The 24,047-nt window shown below is 42.8% G+C and overlaps 1 pseudogene; it reads right to left on the bottom strand.

Annotated features, from left to right (window-relative positions):
• Positions 1–8,852: 8,852 nt before the first annotated feature.
• LOC114620269 lies at positions 8,853–9,399 on the bottom strand (annotated as a pseudogene).
• Between the last annotated feature and the right edge of the window lie 14,648 nt (positions 9,400–24,047).

Genomic DNA, 24,047 nt, shown 5'->3' with positions numbered 1-24,047 from the left:
TTTATTATAACAAGAAATAAAGATGAGACAGGAGGCATACACACGAGGTCTCTGATCTCTTCGGGGCTTCCCCCTTCGAGCTGATATAAAAGCGAGAAGCCTAAAGATGGACATAGGCCATTTAAGGATGGCCTCAGACCTCTCTTTCTGGAAGATGCTACTGTAGTGCTTAGGTTCTCTTCCTTTCTGAGTTGTGTGCATGAGATAGAGACAAAAATGGGGAAGAGAAACACAGAGAGATCATCTTAAATAAAAGATAATTATTTTCTCCATTGGGATCCAACAACAGCATCACATAACATAAAGGTCCTAGAAGTGTTGTCAAACTCATCTTGGATTTGTCCAACAGTCTTAAGAGTAACTATCATGGAAAAGCTTGTTTTTACAAGAGCTCTGTTTGCACCAGAAGAGTGCCCATCCAGTTATAACAAGAAATCCCTTCTGGGATCCTGTGCTTGAGAGTCAGCTGCTGCAGCCTCTGGCAACAGTTGCAACTTCTGTGTAGAGTTCTGTTCTCCTTCCCCCAGTCATGTGCAGATATCCCTAACCTCAGTTATGTCTGTGTTTTTCCATCACACATTAATGAAGCTCTAGGATGCTGGGAGATGCCAATATCTGTGCAGAGGACGCTAGGAGAGGATGTTGTCCCAGCCACACACAGATGCACCAACTTGACTGCCCTCACATCAACTGAGAAAATCCTGTAGACATGGCACACATGTCTTAAAATGGTCCTTGCAGGAGTGCTGAGCCAGTGATCTCCAGAGAAACATTGTTATTTAGACATCTTCACAGACACTGGCAGATATCTCCATGGAGACCGGGACTCAGCTATCTTCACTGAGGCAATCAGACACTCACAGAAACAACAATGAGCCCTCATATAGTCAGGTAACTCCACAGGAAGTGCGATAAACAATTTCTTCATTCTTTTTTCATGCTCATTTGATAATTTTATACAGAAAGGATTTGTTTAGTTGACATTGAACAATGCTTTTGATTGATGAAAGTTAGCAAAAGCATTATGCATAAATGAAATAATTGTTTTGTGTAAGACAAAACAATATTTGATTATCTAAGAAGCAGGTGAATTTTCTCTTGATTTCTCCAGTGACAGAAAGCAATATTTCTCCAGTACACTGTGCAAATTACTAGAATAATCTATCTTCCTCTACTATTATGATGAGTGTCCCAATAGCTAGCCGATGTTTCTATAGCAACATTTACTTAAATGTCAATGTATTTTTACTTCTGAGAGATGTACATAAGCTTTCAAATCAAGGGCCAACACCCCTCCCCAAAATTTACACATTTAACTACTTCTTTCAAGAAATACTCCAGAATTTCAGATAATCAAATGAAGTGTTAGGAACAAAGATACTATCAATCTTCTCTTAAAAAATAATTATCATGGTGGAATTAAGAACATCTGAAGCCTGACTAGTATAGACCAGTTTTATAGTATACCAGAATTTTTATGGTAAACTGTTAAAAAAAAAAAGGAGTAAAGTAAACATTCAATGAACAAAACCCTAAAGTACAGGCTGAAAGTGTGAATTAAAGCAAGCAGCTCAGCAGCTAAGGACAGTTTTGTGCTGAACATTGGGACACACCAAAAATTGATGTACAAAAAATTCCATATGAAATATTCTGTGTGTATATTTTTATTATTCTATTCTAAAACTACATTCATTAGTAGATACTGATTGTGTAAATGCTACACTATCATTCTTATACAGTTATCGTTATGGGAAACATGTACATTTTTACTTTAGTTTCACAATCTTTGTTCTCAATAACGTTGTGATGAACAGCTGATATTGAGGGTTCTCCAAGGCTAATTCTGAATGAGAAACGTTCAATAGAAGCCAACTCTCCTGTGAAAAATCTTGTATTCCTGACTACATCATAGGAAATCAACCTGTTTGTTTCTGGAGATTCATCTCACCTAAGGATGTCTTATTTCTCCTAGACTCCAAATTTGATGCTGAATGAATATACACTTTAAGAAAGTTTCAAATTTTTGTAATATCAGGGAAATAAAAATTTACCTACATATTCATTAATAAATAAAACATCTTAAATGTGCTTAATTTTAATGAAATGTACATATAGGGGTGCACTATATGCACTTGGGTGCAGGTACCTAGTCCCTGTGCCAGAAGAGGGCACAAAATGCTCTTGAGATTGGGTTTTAGGATGGGTACTGGAAATCCAACACAGGCTTTCTACATCATCAGCACAGAGGGTCCCATCTCACCCTTTACAGAAGTGAAACTTTGACAATTCTACCTTCTAAAAGGTTTCTTCCTTGCAAGAGTTTCTATCTGCTAAATCACAGCCACTGTGGAACAAGGGTGGGGGGTGTGGTGAGCATTCAACTGCAAGTGCCAGTGTTACAAATGGATACTGTTTCTATTTCCTCAGGTGCCAGTGTTACAAATGGATACTGTTTCCATTTTCTCCTTTTACAGAGGGGCTACTGGCTCCCCAAGAACTAGAGAGCACTTCTTTGACAAAACATAAAATCTGCTCCAATTAACCATTCAGATTTTATTTTGCACATTACTTATTTCTGCCATTTCTGCTGGGTACTGCAGGACTGACTTGTTTTGCATGTATGAACACATATGAACATGTGTGAGCATAAGGTCAAGCTCCTTCCCTCTTGCATCCTTCATCACAGTCTACTTTGTTCAAGCCTAAGCAATGAATCCTATAACTTACAGTAAAATGCAAGCTGATGCTACACCTTACATTTTCTAGTTCCTTCTTTACGATAGTCCCCTGAGGACATGTGTTTCCCTGGCTACAGCATTATTAACTTTCCGTGACAAATGTGGTTGCATAATCTTGGGATACTATGACCCATCTTACAGTGTCACAAACGATTGAATACCTTTTCCAGTTCACACCACTTCCGCGCACCATGAGAACTGCACACGTGTATGGCCAAAGGCAGAGGGAGGAAGACACAAGTGTGTCTTTCTGTATATCTGATAACAAAAGACAAAATGAAATATTGATCCTTTTTTTTTTACTGAGTTTCTTGAGATTTGCAGCCAACATCCTCTTTTCTGTGGAAAAAAAAATCAAAATTGAAAATTGATTATTGCTCACTGGTAGACCTTCGTGCCATGGATCTTCAACGGCTGACTAGTTAATTAGATGTAGTAATGGGACATAGATCAGTCCTTTCCCTATAAGTATGCATTAATAAACCCATTTTTCAATGCACGAAACATTTGCATGTGGCCACTGCTATATTCCACAAGTACAGCATCCCAGTCACTATCTGATAGATCAGAAGTTATTTGACCCAAGGGAGGGCACATCATCAATTTTCAGTTTCATGCCTGGTGTCCTGGATGAACTCTGAAGTTTAACACATGGTTTGGGCTTCTCCTCTGCTCAGGGGAAGAAATGCCATCTCTCTAAGAACTGGAACTTGGATCAGGAAGAGCCGACTCTTTGCTGTTTTACCATGAAGTGTGGGCTATGGCTGCTTCTCAGTGTACACTAATGAAAGTTTCTTAGGTTTGCAAAATATTGTAATCTCCATAAAACAGATACTAGGCACTAGATGTCTTTGTATTGTAAATGTTATTAATGTTAAGAAGGGTACCTTTGACAAGTCTTGGTCAAATTAATTTTTTTAACTCAAGCAAGAAGAATGAAACTCTGAAAAGCAATCTTTTTGATAAATGACATCTTCGGAACCATTATCTTTTAAATCTGATAGTTGTAGCAAGAGAGTGGCAAAGCTGTGGGAAAGAGCAGCAAGACAGAGGGACGCAGGGTGTGAGCAGTGTGCAAGACAGAGGGACAGAGGGTGTAAGCAGTGTGCAAGACAGAGGGACAGAGGGTGTAAGCAGTGTGCAAGACAGAGGGACAGAGGGTGTGAGCAGTGTGCAAGACAGAGGGACAGAGGGTGTGAGCAGTGTGCAAAACAGAGGGACAGAGGTGTGAGCAGTGTGCAAGACAGAGGGACAGAAGGTGTGAGCAGTGTACAAGACAGAGGGACACAGGATGTGAGCAGTGTACAAGATAGAGGGACAGAGGGTGTGAGCAGTGTACAAGACAGAGGGACAGAGGGTATGAGCAGTGTACAAGACAGAGGGACAGAGGGTGTGAGCAGCAGGCAAGGCAGAGTGGTACAGGGTGTGAGCGTCAGGGCACAGCTGAGGGGTACAGGGTGTGCACGGCATGCCGGACAGAGAGGTACAGGGTACGAGCAGTGTGCAGTGCAGAGAGACTCAGGGTGTGGGCATGGGCAGAGCAGAGAGGTATGGAGTTCAGGCAGAAGCACCAGACTCAGCTGAACTCACTAAATCAATCTGAAATCTCTTGAGGAACACACACGTCCCCTGCCTCGGAGTGGATTGTTCTTACAGACATCAGAAGAGAGTTCGGAATTTGAGACCGGAGTCTGGCCTAGCATTAACCCCTTTGTTTTGATAGAAGGCATGAGCGGGAGGCTTTCTATCATCCTGCATATTGAGTTTCAGATTCTGGCCATGGTGCTGAGCATGAAAGGTGGATAAACTGCGTCCTTCAGTGAAAGAAGACAGTGAGACAAGAGGACCACATCGGCATGCTTCATCCTGACTCCTGACTCTCCAGATCTCAGACCCAGGAGGCTAAGTTTCAAATCCCCTTACTCTTCTTCTCCTCCTGACATCTTAGTCACTGTAGTACTGTGGTCCGGTGAGGAGGAAATCAGAATCTATTGCCTCTACTTCATTGACAGGACATTCCACTTGCCACTCATGTGTCCTGCATTTGAAGCCCTGGCCACACCCACACAAAACACCCATGAAATTTCTCCTGCCGAAGCTACCAGCAAAATTACTTGGCTGATGGAAGGTTTCTGCTCACTCTCACAGAGAATCCTTGCCAATTTTAACTTCAGTTCTCCTTCCCGATGTAGCATCTTCCCTAGAGATCTCCCCGGATCCTTGACTACATTTTATCTTTCTGCTTTCACTAACTCCAGCCTGTGTGTATTATTCCTTTGGACCACATTTTGTGTTCTCTAGGTGACGCTGTGCATTAGTCTGTCTTTCTGGGTTAGGTTCTTTCTCATACACAGTAATACCTGTGGCTACAAACAATATGCGGAGATTCTGCTAGAAACCCCAAACTTATTTCTCGTAACTCAATTTGTAGCAATTACAACTGTTGGAATTTATTTGGGGTCCTTTTCCATTCAATCCATTTCAGTCTCTTCATCGGAAAAAAATAAAAAAGAACAGTTTCAAATTTTAAATACTCTACTTAACATTTCTATAAGTGTACCTTAGGACATTTAATTATTCACACACATGACAGAGAAAATGAGAATTAAAGGCCCCCCCGAATCTAGTTAAAAGTTTAACTAAACTTTCTCTCCATTATATCGTCATCACATGATTTATAAGAAGTCAGACTGACTCATTTGTTCTGCAGGTTTTCCGTGATTAGACAATTAACTGAGTAAGTGGTTCATTTTCCTTCTCCGTTGAGAAAGCAGAGCATCCCCCCCCCCCTTACAGTCTGCTGATGGGCTTCAGATCTGATTCAGATCTGACTTCAGAGCATGTAGAGAACAATGGAAGTCGCTGCTCTTTCATCCCAAGCAGTTGGCTGTCCCCTGTAGTGCTTTCTTCAAATGTTTCCCCCACTCAGCCTTAGCAATCAACTGCTCCTGCTGGGAAATTCTGGAGCGATAGCTAGCAAACTAAATCCTGAGCTATTGCAAAGGTCTTGTAAACTGAGATTGCTGGCCAACAAGGTTAAAATAAGCCTGTGGCAAAGTCTATGCTCAGGCAGCCTGAACGAGACCAGGCTAGAGCCAAGAAGGACTTACATTTGACCTATACCTCACATTATGCTGGCATTGCTTTTGAAACATTTGCTATCTGACAATGTCCCCATAGGTTACAAAAGTAAACACACATGTGCACACACACTAATGTGGAGTTCCACTGAAGTGAAATGTCTTTGCCTGCATCTGACATTTCTAAGAGGGTTTCTCTTATAAATTCTGTAGGGAAAGGATCAAGGTGCTAAGCAAATGATTCAGCAATTAGGAAAGATTTGGAACATATATAATATTTCAATAGAAATACTAGGGAAAATAGAATTAATGCCCACTCTCCTAATATACTGCAGCAAGACATAACAAAGCATGATTCCACCAATGTTCAACTCGGGGAGCCAGTGACTTTAGTGTGCTAAAGTACAGGGCATGGTTGAAAGGTTAATTATAGGAGCTTGGTTGACCACAAAGTAGCCATACCACCAAAACGTCTCACCAAGCAAGGGTAATTTCCATGTAACTGAATAGCTGAATATATAGTTAGCTCTTCAGTTACTGCCCCACATTATGTACTCTAATACTTCCTGTAACTGTGATATTAGGGCAGAATTACATACTAAAAAGTCAAGGAGGAGTGGCTGGGATCTCAGCTCAGGTCCACTAATCCTACCCAGGGCTCCTTCTGTGAGGGAACATCAGCAGCAAACTGGGAAGCCTTGAGGGTCTCTTGAAAGTGACTTTAATGAAGACAATCACTATAATGCTTAGAGAAAAACACTCTACGATAACATAATGTTAGCCTCAGGAACTTAAATTCTAGGAAAGCAACACACTCTTGAGCGCTGGCTTGACATCAGCCATTTAAAAAGAAAGAATACATATCATGTTGTCTCTCGCAGCTGGGTGAAGTCACTCAGTAATTCCCAGTCTGCAGAGTGGAAGGGGATGGTGGACTGAAAAGGCTGTTTAAGAGTCTTCACTCTTCTCCCCCATCTAGAACACCAATATGCAAGAACAAAGCAAAACAAAGCTCTCTGTAGACCTAGAGTAACCACCATGGATCATGGGAAGTCAAGGAGAGGCTATAGGTCCAACATGGGTGCAGGTCACCATGAAAGCCTAGCACTGTGCAATACAGCAGAGAAGAGAAAAGCAAACCTTGGCCATACCCAACCAAGTGATCTGGGTGGTTTCATGCTGTGTCTCTAAGGCTATGCTTAAAGATTGCACATGAACAGAGTTGAGCCCTGTTGCTCCTTGGTGGCTTCTCTTTCTACTCACATCATCTCCACCTGGCTAAAATAAGCTGGAAAACTACCACCTGCCAGCATTCAACTCCCATGTGGACATTTGCTGCCTGTGGTCCATGAGACTCTGAGGGTGCAGAGCTAAGAGTCCCTATACTCACCCCACGAAGAAGCAGAATAAACTAGATTGGCCATGTTTGCCTCCTTAATACTCATAAGAGGAGCTTAGAAATGAGATTTTCACAAGAGGATCTGGGTCCCTCACATGTGGACATGCAGGAGACATTCCAGGTATTTGGGATTCTGAGAACAGCATGACTTGATCCCCAGATTTATCTTGTTTTCATTACAAAGCATCACTAGATGCCAAACATGTCTAAGCACAAGCAAGAAAATAATATTCTGAGGCCAGTGACTCTTCTGAGCCTAATGAGTGTCATGTGGATGTGACAGGCACCTTCTGGAAGCTGTTGCCTAATCCATGTGACTCTGCTTTCAATAAAAAAATAAACACAGTGGTCTAAGGGACAGAAATTACTTCTGAGAATGCCCTGAAAGGATGTTACTAAGATAATGTTCTGTTTGAAGCTGACTTTCTGAACTTCCTATCAACACAATGAAACAAAGTACCTTTTTGAAACACAAGAATGGCCTACAGACAAGTGAGAGGATACTGCAACCGAAAAGCAACACTAAAGAATGGCTTAAGATTAGCAAACCCAGCATTTCTGTTGCTGTGTGTAGATTATAGTAATCAGTGTTCTGACATACTCAGTGACCAGCCTATCTGAAGAAATGCAAAATCTGCCTTTACAACTGTACAAAAGCGGGGGCGGAGGGTAGCTCTGCTAAAACTCCAGCTAGAACGGCAATGAGATCAAGGACTCGTTTTCTGGGCACTGTGCATATTCCATTGAACTCAGGCAGATGAAACCACTAGGGAAGGACATCTGCATTTTTCATTCAGGGCAATTATCAATTCAATGAAATATGATTTAAAATGAATAAATTATCATCCCAAATAGAAATCTTTTTTTCCCTGATTAATCGCTATTTTATATGACACCCAGTCCATTGCACACACCCTCTCTCAAAGACCCTGGGGTTAGAAAGCTGACATGGGACTGCATACAAAGAGCTGTGTATCTGTGTGAGAAATGGACGTGATTGTGTGTGTCTCCCTCATTTATCGTAGTCATCCATCACCTCGCTGAAGGGTTTTTTTCTTTCACCTACAATTATTTACTGAATTCTGAAAGCATTTTTGTACTGTTGGAACACACACAAATACTCTCTTTTAGCAAGGCGAACCAGAAATACCTACGATGCTATTGGAAATACACACATATTCTCTTAGAATGGCAAATTAGAAACACCCACGACACTACAGGAAACACAGATACATTCTCTTAGAAAAGCAAATCAGAAACACCTCTGACACTCTTTCCAGAGAATTCTCCCTCCAGGATATACATGCTGGTCTAACTCCTGCAGTTCCTACCCTTTCTTTCCCTTCATTCATGACGTTGGTGGATACCACGGAGATTTCACATGTCACTGCTATAGCTGGGAGCTTGATCTTTGCTTCAGTTAAGACACAAAATACATTTCATAACCCGATGTCTCCAAATGTTCTCTAGCAGAAAGTGCCATTCTGCAAATCTGTTGTTTCTAACTCTAAAAGCTCTCTGTATATGGATCCTTCATCATTTTTGCCATTTATGCTACCCGGTTGGCACACTGGGGGTTTACTCTTTTTTTTTTTTCAACATCCAAAACTTTTTTATTAACAGTAAGATCCAAGGTTAGTTTTTGTAGCCTCGGCTGGCCCTTCGGCCCCTGGCACGCTCGAACTTCCAGCCCTTGGAACGGACATAGGGTTTGGTGTGGCTGTGTGGGGTTCCTGAGGCCTTGCCAAAATGTCGGTACACCTCTCGGCCCTTCCGAGGACCAGACAGGAGCACAGTGCCTCGGCCCTTGGGAGACTCCAGAGCCAGCTGGTCAAAGGTGAGAATCTTACCTCCAGCCTTGAGGATGCGACTTCGGGCGGGGCTGCTCACCCGCAATGCACACACCTTCAGCTTAGGCACTTCCAGAATCCGCACGTCATCTGTGACAGTCCCCACAACCACAGCGGTCTTGTTCTCCCGGCCAGGAAGCTTCATCTTTCGGATCATCCGGGACAGGGACAGAGGTGGCTGGTTAGTGCGGCTCAACCTGATTGAAGGTGGAGTTGGTACGTCTGGCCAGAAACCTGTACAGCTTGACTAGCAGCCGCAAGTAGATATCCTGGCTCTTGAGCTCCTTGCGCTGAACCTTTCGGTCCTTGTTGTGGCGAATGTCAACACCCATGATGGCCTCTCTTGCTCAGCCAGGTCCAGAAAGACCGGGGCTTTACTCTAATAGGTAATTATCTACAGGTTGACTCCAATGCCCCACAGCTCCCACCAATGCCCCAACAAAGGAAGGATTCACATAAGTTCAAGCTACAATTCTGAGCATGTCAAGATTAAATTCCTCTTTGTGGTGAGGACTGGTAAATTCCCACAAAAGACTAGACATAACTCTGGGGAGATTCTCTCTCTCCTCCTTGAGGACATGTTACATCCCAGTATGCATACATGGCGTACCTGTGGAGCATGGCAAAGCCAAATTCACCCAAGAGTATTTCTGAAGCTTTGTTACAAGGCATGGCTTGTAAATATACACTGCACACTGAGCTAAAGTTTTTAGATCCACAATTTGACTCTTTAGTCCAAAACTCATAGAAAACACGAACTGGTTTTGTGGATAACCAACTGCAACATGTAGGAGTCATAAGCTCAGGAATATTGTCCCTGGGCATACCCCTTGGTGATTGACCCACAGAAATCAGCCAAAATCCAGAGTAAAAGAGGAACATTCAAGCAGAAGCCAATGAAATCCAGAGAATCTTAAGGGCTGCATGAAAAATTGAATTCCACTGCTTTGGGAAGTCTGAAGGAAAGTGATAAATGTTCAGACATGTGTGTCCTATAAAAATTATACCTAGACGTAAACAGTTTGAATTGATCTATGATCAGCAATAGGATGATATTGCCTAACGAAGGAAAACAAGGCTAGATGTGTTCAAGGCCAAATCCCAGCAGACGTTTAAATGAAATCAAAGAGCAGAGCTCTTTAAAACAGATAAGTAATCCTACAAAGCTTATTCTGTGGCTACGAAATTGAATAAAGCCAACACACACACACACACACAAAAAGAAAATGGTAGACCAATTCCCTCTAGGATCTGGGATGCAAAATTTCTGAGTAAAATTCTCGCCAAGCAAAATTCATCAGAGCACATAAAAGATTGTATGCGATGATCAAGTGAGTATCATTCCAGTGACAAAAAAGTAACTCCAGCTGTGTGAATCGAATAAATTCAAAATAGAATAAGGGAACTAAATGACACGACCATCTGAATCTATGCAGAAAAGTTATCTGACAGAGTTCAGTGTCCTTTCTTGATAAAAGCCCTTGAACGCTCTGAGAACATTTCTTTCCTAACCTGCTTGTCTATGGCTGGCATAAACTCTCTGGCCAAAAGCAACCTGAAGAGGAAAGTGTTTATTTTACTGACAGGATACACCCCATCATCCAGGGAAACAAGGGAGACATGCAAGACTGGAGACTGAAGATGAAACCAAAAAGAAACCATTTCCTGGCTGCTCCCCATGGCTTACTCAACTACGTTTCTTACATAGCCCAGACCCAGCTGCCCAGGGCTAACACCACATAGAGTAGGCTAGGCCCTCCTAAGTCAATTAACAATTTAAAAATATCCCCATAGACATGCCCAGAGGCCAGTCTGATGGATGTAATTCTCCAATGAAGTCCCCTCATCCCAGGTGTATCAAATTGATGAGGAAAGTTGACTACGGCCTCCAAGTTTATTAAATAAATAAAACAGAAATTCGTGGACAAGCGACTAGGTTGTCCTCAAAAGAAGTGCCAACAGTCAACAAATACACACAAGAGTTCAACCTCCTCTAGCCATGAGAGGAAATGCAAATCGAGACTACACTGAGATTCCACTTCTACCTAGACAGACAGAACAGCTACTAGCAAGGAAACTACCACAGTTGTCAGTGAGAAAGGGAAATGCTGGGGAAGGGGAGATGTGCACCCAGCCTGTGACAGCGTGTACAAGAAACTCAGGCTAGACCAAACCTCACCGTAGAGTGGTAACAAGGTACAAAGTCCCATCATCATAGGAGCAAATGGCAACTGACATTATTGGGAAGAGGGATACAGTTCTCTATTAAGAGCTAAAATCCAGCCAGGCAGCTGTGATGGCTATTCTTGGTTGCCAGCTTAACTACGTCTGGAATTAACTAAAGCTCAAATTAATCACACCTGTGAGGGATCTTGCTGACATCATTTGACATGGGAAGTCCCACTTCAGAGCTGGATCTTTGAGGTGAGGAAGTTCACCTCTAATCTGGGCCACACCTTCTGCTAGAAGCAGACATAAAAGACATGGACGAAGGAAGCTTGCTCTCTCTGGGCTTCCTCTTGCTAGCAAGTCTCATTCCTTCACTGGCATAAGAACCTACCCCTTCAGGATTCCTGGTAGACTGAAGTCCAGCTGAGACGGCTGAATTCTTGGACCTTCCAGTATTAGCATTTTTGTACTACCTGGACCACAATGTGTAAGCCATTTTAATAAATACCCCAATGTGTGTGTGTGTGTGTGTGTGTGTGTGTGTGTGTGTGTGTGTCTACATATATGAATATGTAGATTAATTCCCTGGGTTCTGTTCCTATAGAAGATCTAAAGAACCCTGACTAATATGCCATCCTTCAACAGATGAATGGAGACACTGAAGCCATAAAGAAGGAGGAAATGATGTCATTTCCAGAAAAAAAATAGAACTGGAAATCACCATGTTAACTGAAATAAGCCAGACTCAAGAAGACAAATGTGTCTTATATGTACATGCAATCTCAGTCAGAAAAGTAGAAGAGACAACTTGGGGAGGTATTGAGGACCAGCAGGAGGCGCCAGACACATTACTACATGTCTGCATGAAAATTTCATAATAATATTAATAATAATAATTTCATGTAGAATATATATGTGAATAAAATCATGGAAAGGTTAAGATTTCTAAAATATCTGAGTCTCATTATTATGATTAAAACAAATAATATACTCAGGTCTAATTTCACTAAAAGAGGAAAATACCATGAACATAACAAGGTCCTTCAGTGCTAGCCAAGCACAGCTTTTTAAATCATCAGTGTCCTTTCTCGGGTGGTTTACAGTTATGTCTCCTTCTCATTTCATGGTTTTCCCCCACATTCATAATGCTACAGTTCCTATTTGCTTTCTTCCTGCCATTTCTTCTGATTCTGCATATGGGAACATTGTGAGAGGCTGTGCTCCCTCAGCTCTTTGGCCTCTGGATCTGGAAGAAAGTCGGAAAAAGATCAGGGCTGGAGTAGCCCCAGGGCTGTGCAGCAGGCTGTGCTGAGGTGTCTGGGGTCTGAGCTTCTTTGAGAGTTGCAAGGAATGGGAAAGAGAGGCTCTGATCCCTTGGGAGGCTTTCTGTGGGGACAGCAGGGAATTAGTGGGAAAAAGAAAAACCCGGTGAAAGAAAAGAAACATTTCTGAACAAATGATTTCTCCTTTTTCTGTACCTGAAGGAGTGGCTCTTAGGACACCCATGTGATATGGAGTCCAGGGACTTCCATTGACTGAAGTTATCAAGGACCAGGTCAGCTGAACAAAGGAAAGAGAGACCAGACGCTTATTATTCCCTCTGAATTATAAATGCGAGCCTTGGTGGTTAATCAAATCAGCATTAATTATTAAAGACCATTACTCAAAATGAGGCTTTAAAAAAAGAATCTATGCTAACTTACTCTCCTAATCCAGTTACACAATCCACAAGTGTTAGGCTCATAAGGAGACCCCAAGGATACCCTACACAAATCCCTAAACCCCAAAACAACGCTTGTGCACCCCACCCCAAGCCTATCCACTCCATTAATTTTCACAGTGAACACTGTGGCCACTGGTAAACAAAGAGATATCTCCCTACTGTTTTAATGATGGACGGGGCACAACTACTCCACAGCTATTCAGAGATGGTGCCCCTTCCTTACTGGAATGCTTGTGCGCTTCCAAACATGAACACTTTAGTAAGATATGTTGGCTTCAAACGGAAATGCATAAGCTATCCAAACAGTTCCAAAGATGAGTAAAGGGGCGGGGCTTGGTCTCGCACGCTCCTGTTTGGGGGCGGGGGTAGTGGAACATAAAGGACCCCACCCAGCCCACCCTATCACCCTCCCTGTACACTCCAGTAATCTAGTGACCTCAAACCAGGGAGCATCCAAGACCAGAGCAAACCCGTGAGACATATTTATGACAGATGCCAAGCGAAGCAGCAACTTGACAGCTGAGGATTAGGAGCGCTTGGTGAATGGGGTCGGTATTTGGGACCAGAGGATTATTTAAAGTTGGAATGGGTCAGTAAAAAAGGATTTCCTGGAGCAAGTGCTCTGAATAATTTTGTTTCTAAAACAGAATTGGAGGAGCTTGCATGGCGGTGTTTCAGTGTTTCTAACACTGGAGGGAGGCTGCTGCTGACTTACCACTTCTGGGGCCCGCCCTGTGCCCCGAGCCCTGAGCCCTGAGCCCTTACTCTTTCTCTTCTCACTCCCCCCGCCCCCCTTATTTTCTCTTCCACTCACATATTTTTAGGAGAAGATGAAAAGTTGAAAACACGTTTGTGCTCACGGGGGACAGCTCGGTACCTGCCGCACAGCATTCCTGTAAATCCAGGCAGACTGGGTTGGTGAAATGGCTCACTGGTTAGAGCTCTGGATTCTCTCACAGTGAACCACGCTTGGGCTCGGTTTCTTCACTCAGATTGCGTGACTAACCTACTTTAGCTCACCCGGGGAGCCTCCGGCCTCCATGGACACCAACACTAGTTTGCACATGCTTGTACACACATATATAATCAGAAAGTTGAAAATAAATCTTTAAAAATCAAGGAAGTGTGAGGGCCACTGAAATTTTAATACCCGGGAGGTCAAGATGGGGATCCCTGGGTGACTCAGAGTAGCTTGAGTAGATAGAATCGGTGAACTCTGGGTTCAGTAAGAGACCCCACCTCAGTAACTAAAGTGGAGAGCAATGGATACCAACCTTGGGTATCCCCGCAGGGGTTCACACAAGCACATGCGTGCATGCACAGGTGTGCACATACAAGAAGATGTGTGTGCTAAAAAGAATGATGTAAGAAGGGAAAGAAGTGTAATGTAGTTAAAGGAAATAGAGGGAAAGCGAAGGAGAGAACACTGCCAGCCTCGGGGCATCATCGGGGACTGTGTATCTTGTAGTTAACACAGGGGCACACACTTCAGCCCTGCCACATTTTTTCAGGATAGATAAACATCTCGCTCCCTCACCACCGTAGTGTCTCGTCTTTTTCTTGGCATTGTATCTAATGTTTGTTGTTCCAAACTCTGTCCTCAGATCTCCATAAATAGCCCCAGGTTGTGCCATCTGGTGCATGCAGAGTCTGTTCCCTGGAGGGTTCTACCCTCATTCTGGTTACAGTGCTTTCAATTAGGATAAAACTCTGCACTATCAGAGAGCTCTCTGAATGGCAAGTGCACGTGCTACCCCGGAGTCCACTAAGTGTTGGCTTCATCTAAATGTTAAACCTCACCTCTGTGTGAGCCTGTTGCCTTTGACTTCTTCCAGTTACAGTGGGCTCACGGGTAGCCTGCAGGTACCAATTTTACAGGTGTTAACCATAAAGGAATAATAGGACAGAACGTCAACTGTCAGGAGGGATTCACACCAGAGACACATGCTACCAGGGCATCATAGAGGTCGCAGAAAGTGACGTTGTGTCCTTGGCACACCTGCCAAGAGAGAGTTCTAGAAAACCAAGGAGATAGCTAAGAATATCTTCTAAAGAAGGCAGGCGTGTAAATACAGTTTCGGTGCTTACACCCCTGACAGGCAAGAGCTCAATTTCACAGAAACATGCATTCACTGTAGGAATTCACTGTAGCCAGGAAGGCTAGCAAGGCCACTTCCCACACAATGGCTACTCAGCACTCACTACAGATCAGTGCAGGTGCCCAAACTGTTGTGGATGCTTGCAGTGCTCCACATGAAATGGTTTCTTAAAGGGGGATCTATAAGGAATTATAAGCATGGTATCCTGTGATTGATTAGGCAAACACCTGGAAGCTAGGGATCAGGGTACCTGATGGTATGTACTCACCCACCACAATGCACTCAGAACAAAAGAAAGCTCGGAGACAGGTACTGGGAGGTTTTTACCCTAAAGCTGACTCTAAACTTTACTTCTGTCTTTTCAGTTAAACCTGAATACCTTGTGAAACTCCCTGTTTGCTAAGGAAGAAAACGGTGTTTTCCTTTAAACACAGAAAGGTTTTTAGTGACAGAGTTCCAAGGCCTTGTTTGCACATGCTAACACTGAAAGGCTGCATTTGCAGAAGTTTGTCTTGGAAAGCCGTGTTGCTTGCTGAAAGCCATGAGCCACTTTGTCAAAGGCAGTGGGGTTTTATACACCAGCCTCTTGGTAATTAGCTCGCCATCTGTGGCCTCACAGGGGTTTGTGATTTCATCTAAATTCAACAACTTGACCTTATTTGTCAGCAAGCGAACAAGAACAGCGTTTGGTAAAGTAAGATTCAAGCCCCGCAGTTCGTCAGCACTTCAGAGTTCAAACTCTGGCGTTTCCTAGTTTCTCCTGGGGATGGAAAGGAGATGATAGAGAGAGTGTTGAGAGCAGACTCTGGGGTCTAGTGACCACTAGAGGCAGCAATAAAACAGAATGTCCATAGCTAACCCAGCACATCCATTAACGGGATACTTTGATCAAAGTTCAAACACAGTAGGTTGAATGAGAAACTGGAAGCAATTTCCAAATTATATTATGAGATTATTAATATGTGAATCATATTTTGAGATGATTAATATGCAAATCTCATTGTGAAATTATCAAATCCATTCCCTCGACTTCATAACAAGACGGCTACCCTGAACACAGCAGTCCTCTGGCTGCATCCGAATATTGCTCTCCCTCCATCTCAAATCCAATACGAGTTGAAAGCATCGCTCACGTTCTCTCTGGAAGCTTCCTGCTTTATGTCACATGGGGGCATAGCTCAAGCTAGCCGTTTTTGAAATGTACTTACCAAAAATTTCAAATTTGGGGAATTAACAAATCCTGTGATGTGAGTCCTTCGGACGATAGCATGAATACAGTTTTCTTCGGATTCAGCATCTGTGGCAAAGCTTCAAGGGTCCAAATCCCAAAGCTTGCAACATATGCTTCCAAAGAAAAGAAAGAAATATCCGCCCCGTTACTAGGAACGTAAAAGGGTAGGAAGGAGCAGCTGCCACTGTCATCAGAGGGTGGTCACCCATGTCTGCACTTTTGAGGGCAGCAATCTGTAATTAATTCTGCACTCACCAGCTGGCCTCTGCAGTCCCCTCCCCAGGCCCCTCTTGAAGACCAGTGTGGAAAGATGAGGAGCTTCATCTGTTGCCAGGCTTAAAAAAAAAAAGAAATAGTATTGTTTGCTCAGGCAAGACACCCAGAAAGTGTGTGAAAGAGTAACGTAATTAAATTTCTCAATAATGTAAGTTAAGTACAATGCATTCAAGCAAAGAGTCCTGAGTATACAGACTTTATTTTCAGGGTTATCATTAAAACCTCCTTTCTAAGTTAATCATCTGATGTGCACATGACCCAGCTCCACAGCTGTGTGCTCCATAGGTGTTCTTCAAGCCCACCCAGAACGAAGACAAGATTGCAGAGTTGGTGCTAATAACGTCTCCTTCGGAGGTTTCTGTTTCCTGTGATTTTGCTTGCTAACAATTTTGGTGATGTCCAAGACAGTATAATTGGCAAAACTGGGTTTGGGGGCTTGTTTCAAGAGTGTAGAACCAGCTGAGCAGGAAAATCACTACAACATGGGTTCCTGGCTCCCAATAAACTCTAGAAATCCTGGCCAGAGCACAGAGATTCATGAATATGCATGTATATTCCTTGACTGACCAACGTACATGCCCAGACGTCATGATTTGGACAAGAAGCTGTCCAAAAACTGTAGGGCAAGCATTGGGACATAGCAAGAATCCAGAGCCTGGTGGCTGGATTTGCATCCTAGATCACAATCATATTGAGCATCAAACCCTGGATGCCTGGGTGAAAGGATGGAAATATCTGCATCAAAAGAAATTATGAGCCTGGTTACAAGGTGCAAGGACGGAGGAGGATCGAGAGAACGGGCCTCACTATTCTTCAGTCCATTTCTACTTGACAGGAGAAATGCCTACACCAAGTCAAAATCCATTCAGAGCTCATCCATCCAAAAAATTTGCTGCCACCTTGCTATGGTGTGGAGGTGAAGAGTCCCTTGTCTGACACTGGGCTGACACAACAGAACTGAGAGGACATTCTAGCTGCACTGACTCCCTTGGTGGGTCAGAAAACTCAGGGCAAGAGTTGAACTTGTTTGCAGACCTCTGTTTACTTCTCAGCGTGTTAGCTGAAGCTTTTGTTTGAGTTCATGCACATTCTTCTACTCTTAACCCTCTGTTCCATGATGAGGACCCTGGCCACCCTATACCGAACATCATCACTCTAACCACCAAAGTCCCCACTGCCCCAGACCATTGTACAACCTAGAATCATTCCACCAAGTAGCTTGTGTCATTTCTGAACTGAACTCATCAGGATCTTTATGCAATGTGGGCCATGAGCATTGAATCCTGTCTCCCATTCTAAAATCTCTGTGTTGAAGCCTACAACTCATCCTTACGTGGAGGCGGGGACTTTGCAACTGTTTTATTTAAGGTGTGATTATTAAGGAGGTCCAGATCCAACAAGGCTGTCTCCATTATGGTAGAGAAATGTATTCAGTAAGGTTAGAATGCAAGGATGAAGACCAAGTTCTGGAAGTCAAGGACATTGTGATGATTTGTGTATGCTCGGCCCAAAGAGTGGCACTATTAAAAGGTGTGGCTCTGTTGGAGTAGGTATGCCCTTGTTGGAGTAAGTCTGTTACTGTGGGCATGGGCTTTAAGACTCTCATTGTAGTTGTCTGGATGTCAGTATTCTGCTAGCAGCCTTCAGATGAAGATGTAGAACTCTCAGCTCCTTCTTCATTATGCCTGCCTGGATACCACCATACTCCCACCTTGATGATAATGGACTGAACCTCTAAATTTATAAGCCAGCCTCTATTAAATGTTGTCCTTATAAGTGTTGCCTTGGTCATGGTGTCTGTTCACAGCAGTAAAACCCTAAGACAGACACCAAGACAATCAGCTGATCTCAAGGAGGCAGAACATGGCTGGATGGATTCTTGTCTCTATCTGCAGTAGAAGCCAAGTATGCCTACACTTTCAGCTTGGCTGTTAAGACCCAGAGCTGTGACATCACACGTGTGGATTGTTGAAGCCTCTCAGGCTGTGGAGCTCTGTTACAGGGTCCCAAGGAAATGCACGAAGTCACAAAAACTAGGCTCTGGTACCTCTGGAAATTATGGCATTTACAAACTAGATGCTTTTCTGAACTACAATTTAAAATCCATATATGGACAGGAAGCAGACACTGAGTGAAGGGTATTTACATGATCGTTTCTTCATTAATTCAGTGAGTGAGAATGAACAGACATGTTGGAGTTGTGCATCGACATAGGTTGTTTTAACACCATTCACAGGAGTCCTTGCTTTATAAACACGGAGGAACTTGGGGATATACAACATGCTCACCCAGTCATGGCCTGAATCATAGCCTCTTAAAAATCTCCCCATAGTGGTGCCTGGCTTTAATCCCAGCATTCGAGAGGCAGGGACAGGTGATCACTGTGAGTTTGAGGCCAGCCTGATCTACACCGTGAGTTCCAGGACAACCAGAGTTACATAGTGAGACCCTGTATCCAAGTAAAAGAAAAAGAAGGGTCTCCATTCTAGACTATCGGGATATCGTTAAAATACTGACTTTACTTAGGTCTGAGCTCTTCCCTTCAACTTGCTTTAAATTTGGAAAGTAACTAATAACTATCTACTATACTAGAAACAATCTATGGAGAAGAAAGATAGGAAAATTGCAAGGTAAAAAGATTTCTTTGTGTCTTTAGTGAATGCTTACATAAATCTAAATAAATCTGAGACCTTTTGTAATGCGATAAATGCAAATTTAGAACAAAGTTATAAATATACATAATAATAAGAACATCTCCAAGATGTGTAAAGTTCACATTTATTTTCTTAAATATTTTCACATTTAAATTCAGCCTGGAGAAAGGAAAAGCCATTGTATTTACAAAACAGATCATTAACTATAATTACATTTATAAGGAAAACGACTTAGGTCCCACATGCCAGGTCCAAGAGCGTATTGTCAGGCACACAGAAGACAGTTTTCAGTGTGAGTGCTGTGTTTCCTTGCCAGCTGCACAGAAGGTGAGGGGGTTAAGTATTAAGTAGCAAGCAGACACCTAAGATGTTTGTATTAGAGGCAATTATGTCTGCAGCCGAAGGGATCAAGAAACAAGACTTGTGTAGCAGATAACTGTGTTGCAAATAGAAAATTGGTAGATAATTAAAAGAAGTTGAAATCCAATTTAAAAGTTCCAATCATTTGCTCTGCCTGTCATCCAACATAAATTTACAAAAGGAAACGTCAATAAACGACTAAGTCTTATAGAATCCCCATGCAGCAGCCATACAAATGAGCTGTGTCCTTCCTTTCAGTGTCTCTCAGAAGCCACCTCCCCTGTTCTGGTCTCAACAGTCTCCTTTCTGTGTCTTAGACATTGATGTCATGTCCTCTGCACTTCCCAGGGTGGATGCTCACCCATGGGCTGGACCCAACTGCCTTACTGTTTCATAGAGTCTGTTCCTCCTCAGACTGAGACAGAGGACCGATCAACACATTTCTACCTTTCTCAGCGTGATAGCTCTCTGGATACTCTGACAGGAAGGAGAAAGAAGAAAACAGAAGAAGCCAAATCAAGAAGTGGGGAGAAAGATGGAGAGAAAGAAGAGTAGAACAGAGAGGGGGTGGGGGAAGGGAGGAAATACAGGAAAATGGGTGTTGCCCAGTTCCAGCATCCAAAATGTAACCAAGTCGGGTTCCCAACTGGCTGATAGCTGAAGGCAGAGTCGGACATCCCTGCTGTGAAGAGAAACCAGGGGATGAGCCCAGGCATGTAGTTCAAAATGACCACTGCCACAGCTTTGCCCCCATATGAATGCAGGCTTTCTCCTATATAAACGGAAGGCAATTTCTCTTCTACGCTTTCAATTGTACGTAACCATACTGCAGAGAGGTAAACGTTTATTGATTTAAATATACCCAGGACAGAAGGGAACTTAAATCTCTATCACTGTTAAATGAATTGTGAAAACGTTTCAGATTGTCAATGGATTTTACTAGCTAATTTTCTCTCTGACAAATACCAATTGTGATCAATATGCCCAAACTTTCTAATTCAGAAAGAAAAAAAAATCTACCTTTTCCTCCAAATGAGAAGTTTACTGACAAGTTCTTAAAAATAGAAGAAACTCCAGGTTCACAATGAAGACCTTAAAAATAATCTCTAAAATCCAAATTAAAAAAAGGGCATGATTCCCTTACATTTCGTTCCGGCATTTAAATTGGATTCCTTTCATATAAAGTGACCCACAGTTAGAGTGTGATTGCCTTGCACATGCATCTGGGAAACCGTGACATGTGTCGATACTCGTCATTTGACTCTCACCAGAGCTGACGCAGTTCAGACTGACTTCCAGACACAAGACCAGCCCCACAAAATAGTAAACGACTTGTTCAGGCCACATACAAAGCAGAAGCGGATCAAAATCAGGCTACGTACGACAGGACCAATCCAGAGAGAGTAAAATCTGGAGATGATTTTTAAATATTTTATGAAGTTTTTCTACACGAAAACTGTATTTGCGTCATTTCTATGCCTCCCCCTTCTCCGTTAATTCTTTCCTGTCTGCCCAACTCTGTCTCAAGTGCATAACCTCTTCATTGTTAAATATCATATGATTAATATGTGTGTGCATGTGTGTGTGTGTGTGTGTGTGTGTGTGTGTATAACCTGAGTCTGCTAACATGTATGTACATGTGTTTAGACACCACTTGAGATCAGATCACCTATAAGGTTCTGTAAGTCCCTGAAAAAGACTGATTCTTCCTCTCAGTAGCCAATGATAGCCAATAGCCCTTCATCTAGGGGTGAGGCCTTGTGAGAGTTCCCTCATCTGTGTAGGCATGGCAAACAGTGTCACTGTTCAGGTCTTGTTTGGGTGACTATATTCATCTTTCATGAGTATTTAGTTAGTGACAAACTCTTTTAAAAAATTCTGGTAAATTATTAAAAACTGATAGATCTTGGATTAGGGTCTCGAATCAAAAGGTAAAATTTGGCTAGATTTGAATCTCTTATCTGTGTGTGTGTGTGTGTGTGTGTGTGTGTGTGTGTGTGTGTGTATTTTGTGTGCTTGTGTATGTGTGCATGTGTTTTTGTGCATGTGTATGCATTTTTGTGTGCATGTGTGTGCACATGTGTGTGCATCTGTGCACATGTACATGTATATGTGTGTGCATGTGTATGGGTGCATGCATGTTTGTGGATTTTTGTGTGTACGTGTATGTGTGCATGTATATGCATGTGTGTGTATATCTGTGCACATGTGCACATGTATGTTTGTGTGTTCATGTGTGCATGTGTATGTATGATAAAAGTAGAAAGAGTGAAACTAGAGATGGTTCCATGATGATAGAAAGGAAAGGGGGTGAAATTACAGGAAAACAGAATATGTGTAAGAAAAAAGGGGGTCATCTAATTGAGGGACAGAAGATCTTCAGAAAAAATCACTGTGAAATTGGGTAGACAGACAGGAGCATAAGAACACAGTACACTGGCACATATGTGTGAACATGTCACAGTGTAGCATAATACATTTTCTAACAAGAAACATTCATAAAAACAGGAAATATGGAGGGAAGCTCAGGTCTGCTGGGGTTCTGTCCCTTTAGCTTCAGTCTTGCCAAGGTTTAATGCATGGGTCTTTTCTCTTTACTTTCTTTCCTAGTGTTTTACCATTACTATTTGTCCCTCTGGTAAATCAGGCTGCTTTCTCCGCCTCGTTTTCAGAGAGCCCAGAGGTAGAAGTTTCTCCATGGTTAATGTTGCTTCCTATGCACACCTAAGGACCTGAGTTCAAATCCCCAGCACTTGTGTAAAAGCTGAGCATGACTACACACTCCTGCAACCTCAACATTGGGAGGGAGAGTCAGATGGATGCCAGGAGCTTATGGGGCTAAACTGTTTGACCTTGGCTCAGTGGGAGACCCTGTGTCAAAGTGAGAAGTCAGAGAGTAATGGTGGAGGATGCAGAAGGCCTCCTCTGAAGCCCTGTTTGCACAGGTGTACACACACACACACACACATTAAATTCATAAGACAGATACAGTATTAATACACAAAAGCATGGAGCCTTTGTGCCTCATGTTTCAATTTTTTTATACAATGACTGTTTCTTCTCTTAAGATGAACAGTAACCAGACTCCAGATTCCCTAGTGTTTTTATTCTGAATCCTAAAGAGTCCTGCTATTCTGTAACATCCATTCTTAAGACAGATTTTGAGAACTCTGAAAGTAGTACTTACCCTTGGCTATATATGTGGCTTCCCCTGAAATGTGTGCTCTACACGTTGCTTATCTTAGTCAAGTAGATATCTTTTCCCCTATCATGTTGTTCAGATTTAGATGTGAGGTACACCTGAGCAACTCATGTGTGTATGCATTCAGTTTTAAAAAGAAGAGGGCAATTGAAAAAAAAAAAGATTAACATGGAAGACAAGAGTCATCCACAAAGGGACCAGAGAGGGAGGAGGGAAAGAAGCAGAGTGGAGAGGAGAAAAGAAAGAGGCAGAAGGGGTGTGTGTGCTGGGGTGTGTGTGTGAGGAGAAAGATGCAGAGGGGCAGGGGAGTGAGGAGAGAGAAGCAGGGCAGAGCTGGAGACTAATTTCTATACTACAGAAGAGTAGCCTCCTCTTATGCTTTTACTGAGCCAGAGTGCTGGCTTCTCCACACCACCAGTGCTTGCTACAAATTGCTGCTGCCCACTGCCATGCTGACTAACCTATCCTGCACTCACCTATGTGGAACCTGGGCTTCCAGCTTCTATCAGAATGATGGTGGGGGACAGGGACTTAAGACACCCATTGCCTCAGTGGTCTCCTGGAAATATGAGCCTATCTAAACAGGAGGAGGTTCTACTCTGTTTTGTTTCCTGTTTGAAACACTTCCCTCCCGTGGTTGTGCCCAAATTTTTGAAGCTGGGATTTCTCTTTTTCTCTTGGACACTGATTTCAAGGCCCATTACAAATTCTGGATATATTCCTTGCCCTGACAGAGATTTTTAATTCTAGAAGATAACAGCTGAATTCTTAAACCATCTAGAATTCAGACAATTAAATACACTCCCATCCAGGCCTGCTTCCAGGTTGTATTTGTCATAGTCTCTGGAACTGAAGTTACAGTTGGCCGGAAGCCACCATGTGGGTGCTGGGAATCAAAACCAGATCCCCTGTAAGAGCAGCTAGTGCGCTCAGTGTTGTAGCCTTTGCTCCATACCAGTAAAGTAATGAAACCCCGAAGGAGCTGTGGTCTTAAGGGTTCCCCTCGCCTGTGGCTTTGGCATGGTTCCTTTTTAAGAGTTGGTGCTCATTTTTTTTCCTTTGTTTTGACTTTATCCCTTTCACAAGCAGTAAATATCCATGTGGAAGGGCAGAGATGACTGTCTAAACCACATGGAACATGTGAGTGGAAGCTGTAATTTAGGACTAAGACATGCTTCTCTATTTAGGAAAACAGAGAAGGCTAGGAAAAGGCTAGGAGCAGAGAACAGTTGAACGATCCTGGGATTCCCTGTTGAAGGCTCCCAT

Source organism: Grammomys surdaster, unplaced genomic scaffold (assembly GCF_004785775.1).
Source record: "Grammomys surdaster isolate TR1022 unplaced genomic scaffold, NIH_TR_1.0 167, whole genome shotgun sequence".
NCBI lineage: Eukaryota > Metazoa > Chordata > Mammalia > Rodentia > Muridae > Grammomys > Grammomys surdaster.
The sequence above is the reverse complement of the archived record's forward strand: the minus strand, read 5'-3'. Positions and strand labels throughout refer to the sequence as shown.